Source organism: Schistocerca cancellata, chromosome 2 (assembly GCF_023864275.1).
Source record: "Schistocerca cancellata isolate TAMUIC-IGC-003103 chromosome 2, iqSchCanc2.1, whole genome shotgun sequence".
Lineage (NCBI taxonomy): Eukaryota > Metazoa > Arthropoda > Insecta > Orthoptera > Acrididae > Schistocerca > Schistocerca cancellata.
The window spans coordinates 342,673,824-342,694,432 of NC_064627.1; positions in this window are offsets into that span (position 1 = coordinate 342,673,824).

Below are 20,609 nucleotides of genomic sequence, written 5' to 3' on the forward strand. Positions count from 1 at the left end.
TTGGACTGAGCAAAAGATTGAGTAATTGTACGGGCGCTGATAACCACGCCGTTGAGCGCCCCACAAACCAAACATCATCAACTGTTACTCCCGGTTCTGTGGGACTTTTAATTACGTTCGACGCCTTGGTCACGATTATCAAGAGCTTTTGTCGGTAAGCTCAGTTGTGCTGCAATATTTATGAGTTGAACTTTATATTCCTCACCACCCCCTGAAACACAAATATGGCCCTGTACTCCATAGAGCGTTGTTTGTCTTTCTTCTGTTATTTTTAATTTATTCATTTGTATTGTCTTTAACAACAATTTATACTTACACCAGTTTGTAATTTCCTCAGATTGTTATTTGATGCCTGGAACAGGCGAAACGCATCACATGTGAAGATTAAATAAACCTACCTTGTGCATCGAGACTATTTTTTCTGTATCTAAATATTATAAAATTTTTGAGAAGGTAACGTAGTGTACAGTGTCACTCACTTCTGTAGTAATGGGATACTTTGCCACAATCACAGTTTGGATTTCAAAAGGCCATTCTTCCGAGTCAGATATACACTTAACGAGTACACAATGAAATCTTTAAATAAGAAAAATCACAGTCAGTATCTTCTGTGACTTTACACTATTACAGATGTCTATTAAAGAGGTTATGTTTTTATGGAGTAAATAGTTCTGCACATGCCTGGTTTAGTTCTTATTTAAGAAAAAGATTGCAGAAAGTTTCCCTAGACCGTTAGAGTAAAATAAAGAGGGACGTCACATAATCTGCATGGGGAGACATTACAATGGGGGTCACACAGACTGCGGTCACGGCCCACTAGTGTTCTTGCTTGACGTTAATAATTTGTCATTTTTCTTCGAATCAAGAGGACGCAAACAGACAAAATAGTAATGAAGTTTTTGCGAGTTACTGACTGGTTTTGCCCAAATGGGCATTCATCCAGTTTATTAGTGTCAAAAAAATTCCACCAATCGTTAACCTGGTATATTAAGAAGAAATAGTAGATAGGATAAGTTCTTACTTGTGTTTATTGATTAATATTAGAACTGTAAAAACAATATAGTAGACCTAAATCGTTTAGGTCCGGCTACTTTTGCCACAAGAATAATTCCCAACTTTGGGAAGTCAATAAAATAACGTATTTTGCATATTTTGATTCACTGGTGTTATGGGATAATATTCAGAGATAACTCTGCACTTATGCAAATACAATAGTCATTGCAGAAAAGAAAGTGACTACAATTGTGTGGCGTTTACACACGTACATGTTGCGGGCATCTGTTTAAGGATCTGGGATTATTAACCGCAGCCTCACAGAACATTTATGCGGGTCAGAAATTTGTTACCGACAATGCATCTGAGTGTTGTTGTTGTGGTCTTCAGTTCTGAGACTGGTTTGATGCAGCTCTCCATGCTACTCTATCCTGTGCAAGCTTCTTCTCCCAGTACCTACATCCTTCTGAATCTGCTTAGTGTATTCATCTCTTGGTCTCCTCTACAATTTTTACCCTCCACGCTGCCCTCCAATACTAAATTGGTGATCCCTTGATTCCTCAAAACATGTCCTACCAACCGATCCCTTCTTCTAATCAAGCTGTGCCACAAACTCCTCTTCTCCCCAATTCTATTCAATACCTCCTCATTAGTTATGTGATCTACCCATCTAATTTTCAGCATTCTTCTGTAGCACCACATTTCGAAAGCTTCTAATTTCTTCTTGTCCAAACTATTTATCGTCCATGTTTCACTTCCATACATGGCTATACTCTATACAAATACTTTCAGAAACGACTTCCTGACACTTAAATCTATACTCGATGTTAACAAATTTCTCTTCTTCAGAAGCGCTTTCCTTGCCATTGCCAGTCTAGCTTTTATATCCTCTCTACTTCGACCATCATCAGTTATTTTGCTCCCCAAATAGCAAAACTCCTTTACCACTTTAAGTGTCTCATTTCTTAATCCAATTCCCTCAGCATCACCCGACTTATGCTCGTTTTGCTTTTGTTGGTGTTCATCTTATGTCCTCCTTTCAAGACACTGTCTATTCGGTTCAACTGCTCTTCCAAGTCCTTTGCTGTCTCTGACAGAATTACAATGTCATCAGCGAACCTCAAAGTTACTTCTTCTCCATGGATTTTAATACCTACTCCCAATTTTTCTTTTGTTACCTTTACTGCTTGCTCAATATACAGAATTAATAACATCGGGGAGAGGCTACAACCCTGTCTCACTCCCTTCCCAACCACTGCTTCCCTTTCATGTCCCACGACTCTTATAACTGCCATCTGCTTTCTGTACAAATTGTAAATAGCCTTTCGCTTCCTATATTTTACCCCTGCCACCTCCAGAATTTGAAAGAGAGTATTCCAGTAAACATTGTCAAAAGCTTTCTCTAAGTCTACAAGTACTAGAAACGTAGGTTTGCCTTTTCTTAATCTAGCTTCTAAGATAAGTCGTAGGGACAGTATTGCCTCACGTGTTCCAATATTTCTACGGAATCCAAACTGATTTTGCCCGAGGTCGGCTTCTACCAGTTTGTCCATTCGTCTGTAAAGAATTCGCGTTAGTATTTTACAGCCGTGACTTTTTAAACTGATAGTTCGGTAATTTTCACATCTGTCAACACCTGTTTCTTTGGGATTGGAATTATTATATTCTTCTTGAAGTCGCCTGTATACATTTTGCTCACCAGATGGTAGTTTTGTCAGGACTGGCTCTCCCAAGGCAGTCAGTAGCGCTAATGGAATGTTGTCTACTCCCGGTGCCTTGTTTCGACTTAGGTCTTTCAGTGCTCGGTCAAACTCTTCACGCAGTATCATATCTCCCATTTCATCTTCATCTACATCCTCTTCCCTTTCTATAACACTGCCCTCAAGTACATCGCCCTTGTATAGGCCCGCTATATGCTCCTTCCACCTTTCTGCTTTTCGTTCTTTGCTTAGAACTGGGTTTCCATCTGAGCTCTTGATATTCATACAAGTGGTTTTCTTTTATCCAAATATCTCTTGAATTTTCCTGTAGGCAGTATCTATCTTACCCCTAGTGAGATAAGCCTCTACATCCTTACATTTGTCCTCTAGCCATCCCTGCTTAGCCATTTTGCACTTCCTGTCGATCTCATTTTTGAGACGTTTGTATTCCTTTCTGCCTGCTTCATTTACTACATTTTTATATTGTCTCCTTTCATCAATTAAATTCAATATTTCTTTTGTCACCCAAGGATTTATACTAGCCCTCGTCTTTTTACCTGCTTGATCCTCTGCTGCCGTCACTACTTCATCCCTCAAAGCTACCCATTCTTCTTCTACTATATTTCTTTCCCCCATTCTTGTCAATTGTTCCCTTATGCTCTCCCTGAAACTCTGTACAACCTCTGATTTAGTCAGTTTATCCAGGTCCTATCTCCTTAAATTCCCACCTTTTTGCAGTTTCTTCAATTTTAATCTACAGTACATAACCAATAGATTGTGGTCAGAGTCCACATCTGCTCCCGGAAATGTCTTATAATTTAAAACCTGGTTCCTAAATCTCTGTCTTACCATTATATAATATATCTGAAGCCTGTGAGTATCTGAGTATGAGAGCAAGAGAGATATTCACAACACTAGAAAGAAAAAGATTTGCATTATCCTTTAATGAATCTAATTTCGGCACACAAATGGGTGGAATATGCAGCTAAAAGTCTCTTTGACAAATTACACGTGGAAAAAAAAATTGTCTGTTGGGTAGCATAAGTATTTGCAAATGTGGATTAGTCTCTTCTTAACGACTCCTTATATAGTAAAGAAGAGGAACAGAAATAATTAGTTATTTTTACAGAAAATCTGTAAATGGCCAGCATATAGGTATATAAATATTTTTTTCTTCTCTCTCTCCGGCCCTATATATAAAGTGTCGTGATCTATGTTTGTTTTGCTTACACGTTCTATATCATAATGTTCACTGTGAATACGATCTATGGAACAAATAACTAACAATGACTGTAAGCTTACAGTTTGGAAATCCCCCCAGGGGGTCCACAACTCTTTTGTGGATACGTGCGTAGCAAGCACGGGACCCCGAGCTAATGTGGCCTTCCTTCCTTTCCGGGCTGCATACCTTCCCATTCCGCATCCTTCCCCATCCCCATCTTCGCCCCTCCTCCCCTCACCTCTGGCTCTTTCCTTCTCTTTCTCCCCATCTGGGAGTATGGTTTGTGCCTACGTCCGGAGACGGACGCTCGTAAATGTACTGCATTTCTTGCCTTCCTTGCTTTTATGTCTTCTTCCTTCCTTTGTCCTTCTCTGTCTTTGTCCTTCCTTTGTCCTTCTCTTTTCCTTACCTCTTCTCTTTCTCTTTTCTCCGCTGCGGCGTTTGAGACTTCTCTTCCTTCCCTTCCCTTTCTTTTTCTTCCTCCCTGTGCGTGTCTGAAGGCCGACCCACGCCCTTCGTGCGTAGCCGGTGACGGGGTAACGCGTAATTCCCCGCCCCGGGTAGACAGGTAGGACACGTACGTACCCCCTGGTAACGGCCAGGCCCAGGGAGGGGTGATTACCCGAGCTGATACCTTCCGAAAATGCCGATTGGTCCCTCCGTCCGTTTGTCGGGAGGTGTGACCTGAGGTGTGAACAATCACCTAAGGCGGGAGTGCCCTCAGAGAGGGCCCCCACAAGGGAGGAGCGCGCCATCGGAGACGCCGGTAATCATGGGGGATTCTTCTGCAATGGTTTCCTCACCTTCCACTAAGTCTAGTCACAAACGTAAGCATACTGAGTCTCAGCCACAGACGATTCTTCCATCGTTGCCACAGTTCCTTGTTGTTTCTCGGTCTGATGAAGGTCACGACTTCTCCACGGTCAACCCTTTCATTATTCAGAAAGGAGTCGACGCAATAGCAGGTCCTGTAAAGTCTTGTTCCAGATTACGGAATGGCACCCTGTTGTTAGAAACACACAGTGCCCTCCAGTCACAAAAATTGCTGCGTACTTCTCTGCTCCACACCTTCCCTGTCCGGGTGGAACCGCACCGTACCTTGAATTCCTCGCGTGGAGTCGTTTATACACGCTCCCTCGATGGATTGTCTGACGAAGAAATTCAGCACTATCTGTCTGACCAGGGCGTAACGGCAGTTCATAGAGTAATGAAACGGGTTGACACGAACATCATTCCAACCCGTACTGTCTTCTTGACATTTGACACAGTTCAACTCCCATCGAAAATCAAAGCAGGCTATGAGATAATTTCCGTTCGCCCTTACGTCCCAAACCCTACGCGTTGCTATCGATGTCAGCGGTTCAATCACACCAGCCAGTCCTGTTCCAATCCAGCCAAATGTGTTACGTGTGGCACGGATGCCCATGAGGGTGCTTGTCCACCTCCATCCCCTCGCTGCATCAACTGTATGGGTGACCACGCTGCTTCCTCTCGAGATTGCCCCGTTTTTAAGGATGAGAAGCTCATCCAGGAAATAAGGGTGAAGGAAAAGGTGTCGACCTTTGCTGCTCGAAAATTATTCGCCAGTCGCAAGCCCACCGTGCCTCAGACAGGAAAATACAGCACTGTCCTTGCTTCTCCTCGGCCAACAAAGGAGGCGGCCACGCAGACTTGCGACCTCACCTTTAGTACCACGGTCGTCAGATCGGCCAGCGCAAAGATCGCTCGTTCAACCTCACCACTTTCGCCTGCCCACTCTATGGCTCACCCTTCGTCGGGTTCTGCTACATCTCGAGCCCAAAAGTCGGACGCCAAGTCTTCGAAAAAAGAGCATACTCGTGAAGAATTTTTTACGGACCGCAGCTTCACAACCATCGGTTCCTCCTTCCTCTAAACAACATTCTTCCAAGAAGGCTACAAAGAAACCCAGTTCCTCTCCTTCTCCGCCAAGGCGTGCCCCCTCTACAGCACCACCTGGCGGAAATCGCCCTCGGCCATCTTCTGTGTCGCCGAGGCGCACTGCTGGTGGCCGGTCAACCGGCCGATCGCTGGTGGCAGGGACTGCTCCTGACCGACTTATGGATCAGGATCTTCTGCCTTCGGCTGAATGCCATTCCATGCTGTCGGTTGCTAGCTCCGAGCAGTCTTTGAGTTGACAGCAACTTTGGTCACATTCCTCCATTCTCTTTTCACCCCATGTCCATTATCCACTGGAATATCCGCGGCATTCGAGCCAATCGGGATGAATTGTCGGTCCTCTTACGCTCCTACTCGCCGGTCATCTTCTGTCTTCAGGAAACAAAGCTGCGTCCCCATGACCGCTTTGTTCTCCCTCATTTTCAGTCTGTCCGATATGATCTCCCCTCTGTTGAAGGCTCTCCAGCCCATGGCGGACTCATGATTCTTCTCCGTGATACTCTCCATTATCACCCAATCCCCTTAAACACTTCCTTCCAAGCTGTCGCCGTCCGTCTTTCACTTTCCGGATACACGTTCTCTCTTTGTACTGTATACATTCCATCATCCACACCAATGGCACGAGCTGATCTCCTTCATCTTCTTGGTCAGCTTCCACCCCCCTATTTGCTGGTTGGGGACTTCAATGCCCACCACCCGCTTTGGGGATCTCCACACCCTTGTCCACGTGGCTCCGTATTGCTAGACGTCTTCCACCAAGCGGATCTAGTTTGCCTCAACACTGGGGTCCCCACATTTTTGTCTGCCTCCACGACAACCTTATCTCATTTGGACCTTGCGGTCGGTACTGTTCCGCTAGCTCGGCGCTTCGAATGGTTCGCCCTTGATGATACACACTCGAGTGACCACTTTCCATGTGTCCTCAGACTGCAGCCTCAACTGCCATATATGCGCCCGCGACGCTGGAAGTTTGCCCAAGCCGATTGGACCCTTTTTTCGTCTCTCGCGACATTCGATGACCGTCGCTTTCCCAGCGTCGACGATGAGGTCACACACATTACCGACGTTATCCTTACAGCTGCGGAACGTTCAATACCACGCACCTCCGAATTGCCCCGGCGCCCCCCAGTTCCGTGGTGGAACGAGGCATGCCGTGACGCAATACGTGAGCGGCGACGTGCTCTTCGCATTTTCCGTCACCATCCTACTTTGGCCAACTGTATCCGCTATAAGCAGCTCCGTGCGCGATGCCGTCGCGTCATCCGCGATAGCAAGAAGGCAAGCTGGAAATTCTTTATTAGCTCATTTAACACCTTCACTCCCTCCTCGGAAGTTTGGAGTCGGCTTCGACGGTTCTCAGGCGCGCCTAGTTTCTCCCCGGTTTCTGGGCTCACTGTCGCGCATGATACCTTAGTGGACCCCGTCGCAATTTCTAACTCGTTGGGTCAGCACTTTGCTGAGATTTCGAGCTCTTCAAATTACCCGCCAGCGTTTCTCCCGAAGAAACGTGCAGCGGAAGTGCGACCTCTTGCTTTCTCCTCCCAAAATCACGAAAGCTACAATACTGTTTTCTCCATGCGGGAACTCCAACATGCCCTCTCATCTTCTCGCTCCTCCGCCCCAGGACCGGATGGTATCCATGTCCAAATGTTGCTGCATTTATCCACCCATAGTCTGCGTTACCTCCTTCGCCTTTATAATCGAATTTGGACCGGCAGCACCTTTCCCAGACGGTGGCGGGAAGCTATTGTCGTTCCCGTTCCGAAACCTGGAAAGGACAAACATCTCCCCTCTAGCTATCGCCCCATTTCTCTCACGAGTAGTGTCTGTAAGGTTTTGGAGCGTATGGTGAATTACCGTTTAGCTTGGTGGCTGGAATCCCGCAGCCTTTTAACACCAGCCCAATGCGGATTTCGGAAGCATCGTTCTGCAGTTGACCATCTTGTCGCTCTCTCCACTTATATCATGAACAATTTTCTCCGGCAACGCCAAACGGTAGCAATATTTTTTGATCTGGAGAGAGCATACGGTACCTGTTGGAGGACAGGCATCCTCCGCACACTGTTCTCTTGGGGCTTTCGAGGCCGGCTGCCCCTTTTCTTCGCGAATTTATGGCAGAGCGCACTTTTCGGGTGCGGGTGAACACTACTCTCTCCCGTACTTTCTCCCAAGAAAACGGGGTACCCCAGGGATCCGTGCTGAGTGTTGTACTGTTTGCCATCGCCATAAATCCAATTATGGATTGTCTCCCTCCTGATGTCTCGGGCTCCCTCTTTGTGGACGATTTTGCGATCTACTACAGCTCTCAACGGACCAGCCTTCTTGAACGACGTCTTCAAGGATGTCTCGATCGCCTCCACTCGTGGAGCATCGAAACTGGCTTCCGTTTTTCACCCAGTAAGACCGTTTGTGTCAATTTTTGGCGACGTAAGGAGTTTCTTCCGCCCTCCTTACATCTAGGTCCTGTCACCCTTCCGTTTTCAGACGTCGCTAAATTCTTGGGTCTTATGTTTGACAGAAAACTATGCTGGTCCTCCCACGTTTCCTATCTTTCGGCTCGCTGTCTGCGATCACTTAACACCCTCCGTGTCCTGAATGGTACCTCCTGGGGAGCGGACCGAGTGGTCCTTCTCCGCCTCTATCGCGCCTTAGTGCGCTCGAAATTGGATTATGGAAGCATAGTCTACTCCTCTGCTCGGCCGTCTATTCTTCGGCGTCTCGACTCTATCCACCACCGTGGATTACGTTTAGTGTCTGGAGCTTTCTACACTAGCCCTGTGGAAAGCCTTTATGCTGAGACTGCTGAACCTCCGCTGTCCAATCGGCGAGCAGTCCTCCTGAGTCGTTATGCTAGCCGTCTGTCTTCCATGCCTGCTAATCCAGCCCACGACCTTTTTTTCGACGCCTCCTTTGATGTAGGGTATGCAGGCCGCCCCTCCTCCCTACTACCCCCGGGAGTCCGCTTCCGTCAACTGCTCCATTCTCTTTCCTTCCGCTTTCCTAAAACCTTCTTGACAACTTGGGGTACAGCTCCGCCTTGGCTCCGTCCCCGGATCTGCCTGCTCCGTGACCTTTGTCAATTTCCCAAGGATGGTACCCCTACACTTGTTTATCGTCGGGCATTTGCTGCTCTATGTGCAGAAATGACGGACGCCACATTTATTTACACCGACGGCTCGAAAACATCGTTAGGTGTAGGGAGTGCCTATATTGTTGGCGACACCCCAAATCGCTTTCGGCTTCCCGACCAGTGTTCGGTTTATACTGCGGAGCTTTACGCTGTTCTCCAGGCTGTCCACTACATCCGCCGCCATCAGCGGATACAGTACATTATCTGCTCAGATTCTCTCAGCTCTCTCCTCAGTCTCCAAGCTCTTTACCCTGTGCACCCTCTGGTCCACCGGATTCAGGACTGTCTGCGCTTGCTTCACCTGAGGGGCGTCTCGGTGGCGTTCCTCTGGCTCCCGGGACACGCTGGTATCTGTGGGAATGAGGCGGCCGATATAGCGGCCAAGGCCGCAGTCTCTCTTCCTCGGCCAGCTATTCAGTCGCTTCCCTTCACCGATCTTCGGAACGATTTATGTCGCCATGTTGCTCAATTATGGCATGCCCATTGGTCGGCACTTCCCTGTAATAAATTGCGGGAAGTGAAAGCCCTTCCTTGCGCTTGGACCTCTTCCTCCCGAACGCGTCGTCGGGAGGAGGTAATTTTAGCTAGACTCCGGATAGGGCATTGTCGTTTTAGCCATCGACATCTTTTAAGCGGCGATCCTCCCCCACTCTGTCCCCACTGCTCTCAGCTGTGGACGGTAAGACACCTTTTAATTGAATGCCCCTATTTTAATCCGTTACGCTCCCGTCTACAGCTATCGCCTGATCTATCGTCGATTTTAGCAGATGACACGCGCTCCGCCGACCGCGTTCTACAGTTTATTAGTGACAGTGCAATGACGTCAGTCATTTGAAGCTTTTTTTGGGGACAATCACCCCCTTTCTGTAGTGGATTTTTAAGCAGTCTTCTATTTTTAGTTTCTCCAATTTTCTGACTTTGTTCCCATTGCTGCTGGTTTTAAATTTCGGTTTTTTACTGTCTTAAGTCACGGGCTGGGCGCTAATGACCATAGAAGTTTTGCGCCCTAAAACCACAAAAAAAAAAAAAAAAAAAAAAAAAAGTTTGGAAATAACGCACTCGCTTTCGAAGTACAACCGAAACGAGATGGGAAAATGTACATCTACTGCCGTTCTCCTCTCCTATCAGTTTCAACGAAAAATACGTGGTAATTTTGACAAATGTAGTGCAGGCCACTAGTAGTGTGAAACATAAAAAAAGTTTCACAATTCGCCAAAAATTAAAGAAAAAAGGATCAAGAGCAATTGTTACAAAACAACACGTTGATCAGTCTAGTATGGGCAACTTCACTGTGCAACTGATTAATTATTTCAACGGTATTGTGTTGTATTGTATCGTATTGTATGTTAACCGGGGGCCTAGAAACGACGGAGATGCTCCGTCCCCGCCACAGCCGCAGTCCACTTCATGCCGCCACCGCCCCACACCGAACCACTCTTTCAGGGTTATTGTGCGGTTTGGCCCCCGGTGGACCCCCCCCCCTCCCCTCCCCTGTAACACCTATGTTTGCGTGGTAGGCTAATGGTGGTGTATGCGTACATGGAGAACTTGTTTGCGCAGCAATCGCCGACATAGTGTAGCTGAGGTGGAATAAGGGGAACCAGCCCGCATTCGCCGAGGCAGTTGGAAAACCGCCTAAAACCATCTAGAGACTGGCCGGCTCACCGGACCTCGACACAAATAAGTCGGGCGGATTCGTGCCGGGGACCAGGCACTCCTTCCCAGTCCGGAACGCCGTGCGTTAGACCCGACGGCTAACTGGGCGGGCTTATTTCAACAGTGCTTTACATAACTGAGACATCACACACGTTTACAACACTGTTCAGTCACATTAATGTGACCGTTGTGAGACTTGCAGGAAAAGCGGGAATGAGGTTCCGGAAGGTACCGACAGGGATTTGGAGCCATGGCGATTCCAGTGACGTGACCAGCTGCTCTAGGCTTCTTGGTTGAGGATCCGTGGCATAAGGAATCGGATCGATGTGGCCGCACAGCTTCTCCATTGGTTTTAAGTCCGTGGAGTTTTAAATCCGGGAATTTTGGTGGCCAGGGGAGTACGGGAAACTCATCCCGGTACTGTTCGAACCACTCACCTACACTGCGAGCTGTGTGACACCTTGCATTGTCTCGCTGGCAGATGCCATCTTGGCCAGGAAAAGCAAACTGGACGTAGAGGTGGAAACAATTCCCAAGAATAGTTCACACTTGTCCCAATCGATCGTGGCTTCAGAAAGATGAGGTCACCCAGAAAAGTCCACGGAAACATTCTCCAGACAATAACGCTCTATCTTCCGACAAGGACCCTTCCGGCGTTTCTTGTGGTGCGATCGCTTTCAGACATTTCACTCCGTACACGCCTACGGACATCTGTCCGGCTGATCATAAAACGTGATTTTATCTGAAATGGCCACCTGTCGCCATTCAGTGAGGTACTGGCGTGCAAATTCCAGCCTTCGTCTCCGACGAACAGTCGTCGGCATGGGTGCATGCGCCAGGTGCCTGCTACGGAGGCACATAGGCAGCAAAATTCGCTAAACGACCGTTGAGGAGACACTGTCTGTAGCCCTTTGGCTCGTCTGGGCGGTCAGTTGCTCAACAGTTTGATGTCTCCGCAGCCGTCGTTCACTACTGTCATCTATGGACCATTGTGTACCACAGTTGCTCGGCTCCGATTTTGGACAGCACCATTTTGCATGGGCGATATACTGTAGCCATGACGGGATTAAAACAGTTTACAAACTTAGCCGCTTCCACCCTCGCCCCGAAAGCTAATCGTGCTAATGATCGCCAGACAAATCGCTCCGTTTCCGCATCACCACGACAGCACTGTTTTCCGTATCCTCCAGAGGCGCTTCATATATCCTCCACTGCTAGTGCTGCCACCTGACGTCTAACATACGGGATAGTCACATCAATGTGACACTACGGTGTATTACGTGAACGAATCGTGAGTGAAAAGCACTAATTTCCATTTTCGATTCAAAACTTATTTACTTTGATTTAATGAAACATTCTTCGTATCATATTTTGAAAAAGCTAATATTATAATTTCAGCCGCAATTACTGTGACTCAAGTGACAGATTCATAAAAGTACAAAGGCGTCGCGATACAATAACCCTTACTGTCATTGTGTGGGCCTTTTGGCAAAGCTGAACTAACGACCATGCGGAAATTCGTTGTTAAGTTATTAGGGAACCACATTCCTCAATTTGAGAACATCTGTCCACCTGATCCGTACCAGATAGGGTTGATAGAAGAGATAGAGAAGATCCAACGCAGAGCAGCGCGCTTCGTTACAGGATCGTTTAGTAATCGCGAAAGCATTATGGAGATATAGACAAACTCCAGTGGAAGACTCTGCAAGAGAGACGCTCAGTAACTCGCTACAAGCTTTTGTTGAAGTTCCGAGAACACACGTATATCTCGCGAAGAGACCGTGAGGATAAAATCAGAGAGATTAGAGACCAGACAAAGGCATACCGACAATATTTCTTTCCACGAACAATACGAGACTGGAATAGCTGTTCCTCTTCCTTTACCTCTTGGAGTCCTCTTTCGGTACCAGCTCCGGCGGCTTAACTTCACACCACCTGCAACTTCCCTGGTTAGTGTGAAACCTTCACCACCTTGGCTCCATGAAGCAGCCCGTGTTAACATTGGCCTTCATTCGCTTCCTAAGGACACTACTAAGTTGCTGGATAATTATGCGTCCGTTCTTTACATGGAAAACAGCAGTCAGAAGTGGCCTTTAATCATATTTGTATCTGGTTCCGCGTATTCCACCACAGAATATAGAGGGTGTAGCAAAAAGAATCATCCGATTTGGAACGTCTGTATTTCTGAAACTAATAAACAGATACAATGAATTTTGTTTTTTGATGAATGGGGAAACTCAAAAAATTCTTTTTCATACCTTTTCAAGGGTGTTCAATATGCCCCCCTTGAGATGCACGGCATATAGATAGAGGTACTCAAGGTTTCCTCCGCCACACACAAGATAGCAGATCAAGATAGTACTCTTTTAGCGGGAAAGGCATTATAACTTTTTCGAGGAATGATTTGGTTACCTGCGTCACCTGACATGAAAGTATCCTAACATCTCTGGAGTAGCTACTCAGGATGCAGGAGGCTCATTAGTTGTATCTCTCTGTTTTCTGACTGAGTGACCCGGTAAGGGCTGCGGCTGTTCAGTAGACGAGCGAAGCGAGGCCAGCGACATGGGCCGGCGCTGTGACCGCGGTCGGAAGTGAGATAGAGCCGAGCCGATAGCGAAGGCGGAACAACCCCGCAAAACGCCGCGGCTGCGGTCTCTGCTTCCCGGAACGTTCGCCCTCTAGCCTTGGTTTCATATCTCACTCAGCTGAGACTGTAACTTCTTCTCAACTGCCAATTCTCTGATCTTTTTCTGTACCACTACTTAAATCTCTTTATCAAGATAATGTGACTCTGTCCGTAATCTGTTGAACGTAGCTGATCTCCAAAATATATATACCCCAATCAAGAAATGAAACGACTGTACGTCATTATTGGCCGGGAAACCCCTTGTGATGTTGTTAGGCCGCCTACTGAAAGTCTTTTTTATTGACGCCACTTGGGCGACTTGAGCGTCGACGATGATGAAGTGATGATGAAACGATGATGAGGGCTACTCATACCCAGTTCCGAGTGGATAAAATCTCGCTCCCGGCCGGGAATCGAAATCGGTTCCTCTACTTGACAGATGCAATGACCACTTATTTTTTTTATTTTTTTGTACCACTTACATCAACTACTGAAGCGGGCTTCGAACCCATAAATTGCTCACAACAGATAGTAGCAAAGTATTAGCAACAAACATAGAAGCCTACAAAAGGGAGAGGCTGTACTATGAACCATTTCCGAAAAGAAACGGATCTCTTGATATTGTGAGTTGGCTAAAACCCGAAATTAGCAGTAATCAGTCGTTTGGGGCGAACCTAAGTTCCGGCATTTCGAATAAAATCCACGATCGTTGGACAGCTATATCTGTCATCGTCATCAGTTGTCACCATCAACATCTACACTTCCAGGGGCCAGGTTAACAGCCTAATCTATCTTCAAAGTTTGTTGCGGACCAAACCTCATTTTGAGCCTACTAGAGTTTCTTCTTCCTCTCAGCATGTGTCTCAACAGTTGTGTCATTAGTGTTTCTCCTGGCATTCTACTTACATGCTCCTTCCACCTGTTTCCATATTTCTTTACTATGTCGTATATCCCTTCAAGATTCAGTTCTTTCTAATTTGTTCATTCCCAATCCAATCTGGGATGTGCAACCTTTGACTGTTCTTAGAAATCTCATTTCAGTCGACTGTATTTTGTGCTCATTTCCCTTTGTGAGAACCCATGATTCACTCCCGTGCAGCATAGTCGCCAACAGTCATAGTTTTATAAAACTATATTTTTGTTTCCTTTCTGTACTGCGCTAAAAAATTAAGGGGTCAGTTTGCTATTTGGCTCGACGTTGCCTACAACCTTCCTATGTGTCCTATGTGATGACGCCCTGCGACGTCATTCTCAGGCTTGGGTACGCTTCAAAGAGCAAGCTGTCGACACATGCAAAAAAAAAAAAAAAAAAAAAAAAAAAAAAAAAAAAAAAAAAAAAAAAGGCAGGAGCTCAGAAGTTCATGTGAAGTGTGCCATCGTTTACTGATGTTACTTTGGTACCAAATTTAATCACAATTCTACCCAACGCCACCATGGTCATTTCACACGATATGGCCGTCACCACCCTCCCTTACCCACATCTCACCCTTTCCCTGGACGCATCTGTGATGGGGGTCAGAACCACGTCACTCAGTGCTTAAATAACGTGGATTTCTTGTGCGTCACCGAGGAAAACATTTCAGACCCATCGCCACCCAAAACTGACTCGAAAGGCCACAGGGAGGTCTTTTGAACATTCATTTACGCAAGTTTCACGGTGGAAAACGACGCTTTGCAGTGAGAGGTGCAACAGATCAATATATCAATGTGCATGATAACCACAGACGCTGCGGACACTCGCTTCCCCCCCCCCCCCACACCCACACCCACACCCAAACGATAATACTCTTCTCTGAGGACATTGTAGATCTGCAGTCCCACTGAACATGATCTTAGCACTTTGCATTGTAATGTGATCACACTTTTTGCCTCAGGAGACAGGGTGGAACCATTTGACGGAATTTGAACATGATCCGAAACGTGATTGGGACATGTGTGCGAATAGAATGGCAAAGCATCTCTCTAAGGCCCCCAAATTGGCAACATCCTCAGTGCCACCCAGGCACCTTTGATGAGCACCTTAAAAATGTATCTGTACGAATACAACAATTGTTCGGTTCCTAGGCGCATGTATGCAGTCAATTCCTTCTACATCCCTCCGATTTTACATGCCCCCAAGCAGGCACTAGAGCTAAAGTGTGACATCACTCAGCTAAAAGAGTATTGAAGGGGTTGCCTGCCTGCAGGCGCCTAGGAATCGGTTGACGGATCTTTCTGCACAGATACATTTGTAAAGTGCTCAGCAAAGGGTTGTGTATGGCACCGAGGGTCTTGCCCAATATAGGATCTTAGAGCGACACCCTGCTGTTTCAAATCACGCACTCCCAGCTGTGATAGTTATGGGGGCGTGAAACAAGATGGCTAGAAAATCATAAACACTCTTTGTTGCTTTGGATCAGGTTCATATGTCACGAACGGCTTTGAACGGTCCCTGCTGGTTGCACACTGTACACCAGGCCGAAAACTGCAGTCGTACTATACTCCAAAGAGGTCAGTTCATGTTCAGTAGCGTTGCAGACCCACAATATCCTTAGAGAAGGGTTCAATCGTCTGATGGAGGCAGAGGGGGGTGAGGGCGGTTGTCAGTAGTGTGACTGGTTGTCAAGAAAGTTGTTCTGTTGCACACTTCACGGCAAACTGTCATTTTCGACAGTGAAATCTGTATTACTCATCGTCCAAAAGGAAGTTGATGGCCCAAAACGAGGTGATGGTTTCATTGAAGCCTTTTGTGGCGCGTCTGTGGCGTTTTAGTGTCGATTATGTGTGGTGGCGTACCTGAAAAGTTTTCTTCAGCCCCCGCCTCCCTCCCATAAGGAAACCGAGCGTAATTTCAACGCTAGGCGACGCGGTTCTGGCATTCATCAGAAACCTGACAAGAGAAGGCGTGGTGTGACGACCCTCCCATTGTTTCACGCGTCAGCAGTGGCGTTGGGCAGAATTGTGGTGAAATTAGATGCCAATGTCACATCATGAACACACCGTACCCTCACGTGAATCTCTGAGCTTTGACTTTTTTTCGCCTGTGTCGATACCTTGCGGTGTAAAGCGTCACCGAGCCCGAGGGTAAAGTTGCAGGGCACCACGCTTTTGCACCGGTACAGAGGACGGTTGTAGGCATCTTTGTTTCAAAATATAGACTCTATCATTCTTTACGCAGTGCAATTTCGTTCTTAAAGTTTCTGCTAATAGTGCCATGTATACACCGAAACTGATAAAGCTTGTAGTAAATATCTCTATTATGTTTGTAACTTATTTGGTTTCATAAATAATTGTAACTGGTAACTTGTGATTCTGCTGCTGCTAATTTTTCTTCCGATTGGAGGAAATCCTTTAAATGTCATTAACTGCATTTCATTAACTGAAGTTTCCATATTCTATTCTTTGTCGAGCTGGTGAAACTTGCTTATGTCGCACTGTAATTTCGTTTCACTGTCAAATACAACCAATCGTCTGCAAACGGGCAGGTGCTTATGGTGCCATACTGTAATATCTGTAATCCAGGATCTACTTCTCGTTTCCGTTTCCCTAAAACGACATCAGTGTATATACGAGTATTAAAAAGTGTCGATGGTGAACTGCACCTTTGTGTGACACTTAACTCACAGGTATCATATCTGAAAATCTTGCACCTGTTTTAGTCATTATTTTAGTGTCTGTGATGTCCTCAGGGTAACTTCGTTTCTCTAGTACGCTCTATAGTATTTGCCTGTTTACACGAGTGAAAGCTTTTACGAAGTCTGTAAAGGCTAACGTATATGCGTCTCCTTATTAAGTTCGCACATTTTATTTATTTATTTATTTTGAGCTATCACTCTGCTGACGGGTTTGATGCTGTCCGCCACGAATTCCTCTCCTCTGCCAACCTGTTCATCTCAGAGTAGCACTTGCAACCAATGTCCACAATTATTTGGTAGATATATTCCAATCTCTGTCTTCCTCTATTGCTTTTAACCTCTACAGCTCCCTCTAGTACCATGGAAGTCATTCCCTGATGTCTTAACAGATGTCCTACCGTCCTGCCCCTTCTCTTTGTCAGTGTCTTCCGTATATTCCTTCCCTAGCCTATTGTCCGGAGAACCTCCCCATTCCTTACCTTATCAGTACATATAATTTTCAACATTCTTGGGTAGCACCACATCTCAAATGCTTCTATTCACTGCTATTCCGGGTTACCCACAATCCATGTCTCACTACCATACAACGCTGTGCTCCGTACGTACATTCTCAGAAGTATCTTCCTCAAATTAAGGCCTATGTTTGATACTAGCGGACTTCTCTTGACCAGGAATGCCCTTTTTGCCAGTGCTAGTCTGCTTTTTGTGTCCTCCTGGCTCCGTCCATCGTAGATTATTTTGCTTCCTAGGAAGCAGAATTCCTGAAATTCATCTACTTCGTGACCATCAATCCTGATGTTAAGTGACTTCCAGTACACCTTACACATAATTTCTAATATTTATCGAAACTTTTTCTCTCGCTGAAACCCCACACAAAATGATGAAAGGAAAAAAGGACATATTGCTTACTACATTTTCGCTGTTCATGCATTAAAACTTCAGCACCAGACGTTGCGTATTAATTTATTATTTCTTTACTACCGACTCATATAGTCCTCTTCGTGGCTACCTTACTTGTACCAATGTTTGACTGCCCAATTTCCTGCACTTTTTGCAAATGTACATTTCAGTTCAACTGAACTGCCTGCTGTGGTATGAATTATTTCAGTATCTACAGCTTTAGAGAACTTCAAACGCAACTCGTCATTCTCCAGTATGTCAGTATACCACTTCATTTCAAACTGATATTGCTGTACGATTCTCTTCAACTGCAGTCTACTCTTCATCATTACCGCATTGTGATCTAAGTCTTTATCTGCTCCTGGGTACAATCCAGCGTTTAATTTCGGAATTCCTGTCTGACCTACGTATAATACAGCTTTCCGTGTCCCTGGATCTACACCAAGTGATTTCTGAGCAATGTATTCGCCACTGCTAACTGAAATATTCTGCGCAACTCCATTAGTCTTTTTCCTGTTTCATTCTACTCCGAAACACATATTCTCCAGTAACTCTGTCTTCTATTCCTTACCCTACTAATTATCATCTCTCTTTACATACTGAATCACCCATTCAATACCCCCATGTACTGTCTTTCCATTTTCGTCTTCTGTTTGTGATGTAGGCATGTACATTTATTGTCGTTGGCGTTGGCCTGCTGCCGAATCGCTGAACGGTTCACAGTAACTCTGTCTATTCCCTACCTTCCTGTCCATAATGAATCCTACTCCCAGTATACCATTTTCTGCTGCTGATAATATTACTCCATATTCGTCTGATCATAAGTGTTTCTCTTCCTTCCAATTCACTTCATTGACACCAACGTCATCTAAATTGAGCCATTGCGTTTCTCTTTTAAGATATTATTACCTTCCTACCACTTTCGAATTTCTGACGTCCACATAACGACTCGTAGAATGTTATATTTTCGTTTGTTGTCCGGTCTTTTTCTCGTGGTTTCCTCCAGCTTGTCAGTCCCCTGACGAAGATCGGGACGGAGGATTAGTATGTAATTTTTTTTTCTCGGTGAGCGGCCAGTGTGGTCGAGCGGTTCTAGGCGCTTCAGTCTGGAAGCGCACGACCGCTACGGTCGCAGGTTCGAATCCTGCCTCCGGCATGGATGTGTGTGATGTCCTTAGGTTAGTTAGGTTTAGGTAGTTCTACGTTTTAGGGGACTGATGACCTCAGATGTTAAGTCCCATAGTGCTCAGAGCCATTTGAACCATTTCTCGGTGAGGAGATTATCATGAAATTTTTTTCAATTACGGGCCTCATTCCGTGGTACACTATGTGTGTCTTTAAATTAATGGTTCCCGTTACCTTCTGCATACTCCCGTTGTTCGTTGATTCATCCGCCTTAAAGATGCAGTTTTCCCAACCTGAAACTCGTTCCGCTCCTCCTTTCTCTTTGACAAAGCAGTTAGCAGTACTCCTTATGTCTTCTGGTCACCATTTATGATGATTTTTGTTCAAAATTTAAGCAGCAGCAGGTTTCGAATACAGGACACAGAGCGTTTTGATTATTGAAAAAAAAACACTACCCCTAGAGCTCAGCATTTTCGAAGAGTGGAGTGATAGGAAGTCAGCTTTATTTGAAAACCCAGATGACATAGCCCTACCGTTCGGATTCCAATCCAATTTTGTGACTTGCCTTCCTTCACCCCACGGTAATGTGTATATTATCATTTCCGGAGTATATTGTGACACTGCTTGTCTGCATAATGGTCACCTATCGTAAGGTACAACTTCTTTGGCTATTAACTGTGTATGTGAAAAGGCAAAATTGTTCCGCGGTTCGGAACCCACCTTAATTTGTATAACAGCCGACGTAAACCAGTTGAAAGGTCGGAAAAGACCCAGAACGTATCGTCTCCAATAGGGCGTTCGGGATAAGGAGAGTTCTTGCATTTAGTTCCTGGTATCACTATAAAAAGCGAGGGAATCCGCCGTATGTTGGAAAGCATCTTACACCATTTCTGTCCTCTGCTGGCGGTGCTGTTGCAAAACACGAACTTGTGGCTCGGCGGTAAAGGTGTAGCAGGCTTATCAGAAATGTCGTAACGCGCTGGATCGTTTGCCTTTACGACTCTCAGCTACACACAGCGTTTGTAGCTCCGTGACACTGAAACCTGTAGGACATCAGACTTAGGATTTCCGTGATTTCCCTAAATCGCTTCAGACAAATGCCGGAACGATTCCTGTGAAAGGGCACGTCCAATTTCCTTCCTCATTCTTTCCTAATCCGAGCTGGTGCTCCATCTCTAATGAGCTCATCGCCGACGGAACGTTAAACACTAATCTCCTCCTCACACTAGATGCAAAAACGTAGCTATTGCCAGGCGAATTACTAAACACGGAAACCTAGTCTGTATAGAGTCTGATTACTATCCTAGTGATCTGTGTTTAGCTGAAAATATTTTTGGTCATATTAGAAAGGAAAAACACTTCTTAATAACTGTTTGCGTCAATAATCGACTTCTTCGGTAACAACTATCTATCCGTTCTCCTAGATATCTTCATAGCAATCTCCAATAGAATCACCAGAAGTTACCACTCAAAGAGATCAAAAATATATTAACTGAATTCTCTGTCGGTGCTTGGCAGAACATGATAATAATATTAAAAAAGAGAAACAGTTCATAATGTTCTGCAAAATTATATTTATTTGGTCGCGAACCGGCTTTCGGATTCTCTGGTCATCTTCAGATGACAAGTGAACGTCGCAAACACTTATAAACATGATGTGCGACTTACGCGGATATTATCCATACAGAATATACAAAAATAATGGAATATTTACATATCAAAACAT